Genomic DNA, 3,307 nt, shown 5'->3' with positions numbered 1-3,307 from the left:
AGAAATGAGTTTAACATTGGGGTGACATCAATTTATATCCCAAAATAATGTTAGGACAAATAAATGATTACACAGTATCAGTATCAGTCTATGTTAAAGGCCTTTAAAGGCCTACTGAAACCCACTACTAGCGACCACGCAGTCTGATAGTTTATATATCAATGATGAAATCTTAACATTATAACACATGCCAATACGGCCGGGTTAAAGGCCTACTGAAATGAATTTTTTTTATTTAAACGGGGATAGCAGATCTATTCTATGTGTCATACTTGATCATTTCGCGATATTGCCATATTTTTGCTGAAAGGATTTAGTATAGAACAACGACGATAAAGATTGCAACTTTTGGTATCTGATAAAAAAAAGGCTTGCCCCTACCGGAAGTAGCGTGACGTAGTCAGTTGAACATATACGCAAAGTTCCCTATTGTTTACAATGATGGCCGCATGAAGTGAGAGAGATTCGGACCGAGAAAGCGACAATTTCCCCATTAATTTGAGCGAGGATGAAAGATTTGTGGATGAGTAAAGTGCAAGTGAAGGACTAGTGGGGAGTTGAAGCTATTCAGATAGGGAAGATGCTGTGAGAGCCGGGGGTGACCTGATATTCAGCTGCGAATGACTACAACAGTAAATAAACACAAGACATATATATACTCTATTAGCCACAACACAACCAGGCTTATATTTAACATGCCACAAATTAATCCTGCATAAAAACACCTGCGTGTTTGTTATGCTAGCTCCTAGCTCCTCTGCTAGCTCCTAGCTCCATAGAACACGCCAATACAATTCAAACACCCGATCAACACACACAATCACTCAGCCCAAAAGACCGTTCACCTAACCCAAGGTTCATAAAGCTTATATATTTTTAAAAAGTTACGTACGTGACGCGCACGTACGGTACGGTACGTGTTATGCTAGCTCCTAGCTCCTATGCTAGCTCCTAGCTCCATAGAACACGCCAATACAATTCAAACACCTGATCAACACACACAATCACTCAGCCCAAAAGACCGTTCACCTAACCCAAGGTTCATAAAGCTTATATATTTTAAAAAAGTTACGTACATACGCAAAAAAAAGTTGCGCACATACGGTCAAGCGATCAAATGTTTAGAAGCCAAAGCTGCATACTCACAGTAGCACGTCTGCGTCTTTGTCATCCAAATCAAAGTAATCCTGGTAAGAGTCTGTGTTGTCCCAGTTCTCTACAGGCGTCTGTGTAACGAAGTCAAAAGTCCTCCTGGTTAGAGTCTCTGTTATCCGAGTTCTTCCATCTTGACTGCATCTTTCGGAAATGTAAACAAAGAAGCGCCGGCTGTGTACTGTTGTGGCTGACTACGTTCGAAAAATACGTCCATTTCGCACCGACAACTTTCTTCTTTGCTTGCTCAGCTTCCTTCTTCATAATGCAATGAACATGATTGAAACAGATTCACGAACACAGATGTCCAGAATACTGTGGAATTATGAAATGAAAACAGAGCTTTTTCGTATTGGCTTCAATGTGGAAGGCATACCCGTGTTCGCCGGTCTACGTCACGCGCATACGTCATCCTCAGAGGCGTTTCGAACCGGAAGTTTAGCGGCAAATTTAAAATGTCACTTTATAAGTTAAAGGCCTATTGAAACCCACTACTAGCGACCACGCAGTCTGATAGTTTATATATCAATGATGAAATCTTAACATTGCAACACATGCCAATACGGCCGGGTTAACTTATAAAGTGACATTTTAAATTTCCTGGGAAATATCCGGTTGAAAACGTCTATGTATGATGACGTGTGCGTGTGACGTCACAGATTGAACGGAAGTATTGGGACATCATTGTGTCCCAATACAAACAGGTCTGTTTTCATCATCCACAGTATTCTGGACATCTGTGTTGGTGAATCTTTTGCAATTTGTTTAATGAACAATGGAGACTGCAAAGAAGAAAGCTGTAGGTGGGATCGGTGTATTAGCGGCTGGCTGCAGCAACACAACCAGGAGAACTTTGAGTTGGATAGCAGACGCGCTATCCGACGCTAGCCGCCGACCGCACCGATGATCGTGGTGAAGTCCTTCGTCGCTCCGTCGATCGCTGGAACGCAGGTGAGCACGGGTGTTGATGAGCAGATGAGGGCTGGCGTAGGTGGAGAGCTAATGTTTTTAGCATAGCTCTGTCGAGGTCCCGTAGCTAAGTTAGCTTCAATGGCGTCATTAGCAACAGCATAGCTAGGCTTCGCCAGGCTGGACAGCATTAACCGTGTGGTTACATGTCCAGTGTTTGGTTCGGTGTCTCCTGATAGTAGTATTGTTGATCTTCTGTCTATCCTTCCAGTCAGGGGCTTATTTATTTTGTTTCTATCTGCATTTAAGCACAATGCTATCACGTTAGCTCCGTAGCTAAAGTGTTTCGTCGATGTATTGTCGTGGAGATAAAAGTCACTGTGAATGTCCATTTCGCATTCTCGACTCTCATTTTCAAGAGGATATAGTATCCGAGGTGGTTTGAAATACAAATCCGTGATCCACAATAGAAAAAGGAGAAAGTGTGGAATCCAATGAACCCTTGTACCTAAGTTACGGTCAGAGCGAAAAAAGATACGTCCTGCACTGCACTCTAGTCCTTCACTCTCACGTTCCTCATCCATGAATCTTTCATCCTGGCTCAAATTAATGGGGTAATCGTCGCTTTCTCGGTCCGAATCTCTCTCGCTGCTGGTGTAAACAATGGGGAAATGTGAGAAGTCCTTCCTCCTGTGACGTCACGCTACTTCCTGGTCAGGCAAGGCTTTTTTTATCAGCGAGCAAAAGTTGCAAACTTTATCGTCGATGTTCTCTACTAAATCCTTTCAGCAAAAATATGGCAATATCGCAAAATGATCAAGTATGACACATAGAATGGATCTGCTATCCCCGTTTAAATATAAAAAAAACATTTCAGTAGGCCTTTAATGCTAAGGTTTTGTCCAGTAGTGGACCGTTAATGCCTGATGATGATGATGATGATGATGACGATGACGTATCTGTGCAAGTGAACCCTTTCCACAGACTACACACACACATCAGAAACATAAATGTTAGAAGCCTACAACAATATATTTGAAGAAGACTTTAAGATTAAGATTAAGATTAAAGTACCAATGGTTGTCACACACACACTAGATGTGGTGAAATTTGTCCTCTGCATTTGACCCATCCCCTTGGGGAGCAGTGGGCAGCAGCGGCACCGCGCCCGGGAATCATTTTGGTGATTTAACCCCCAACTCCAACCCTTGATGCTGAGTGCCAAGCAGGCATTTTAATAGTCTTT

Source organism: Entelurus aequoreus, linkage group LG10 (assembly GCF_033978785.1).
Source record: "Entelurus aequoreus isolate RoL-2023_Sb linkage group LG10, RoL_Eaeq_v1.1, whole genome shotgun sequence".
Classification (NCBI taxonomy): domain Eukaryota; kingdom Metazoa; phylum Chordata; class Actinopteri; order Syngnathiformes; family Syngnathidae; genus Entelurus; species Entelurus aequoreus.
Note: the sequence above shows the minus strand (reverse complement) of the source record.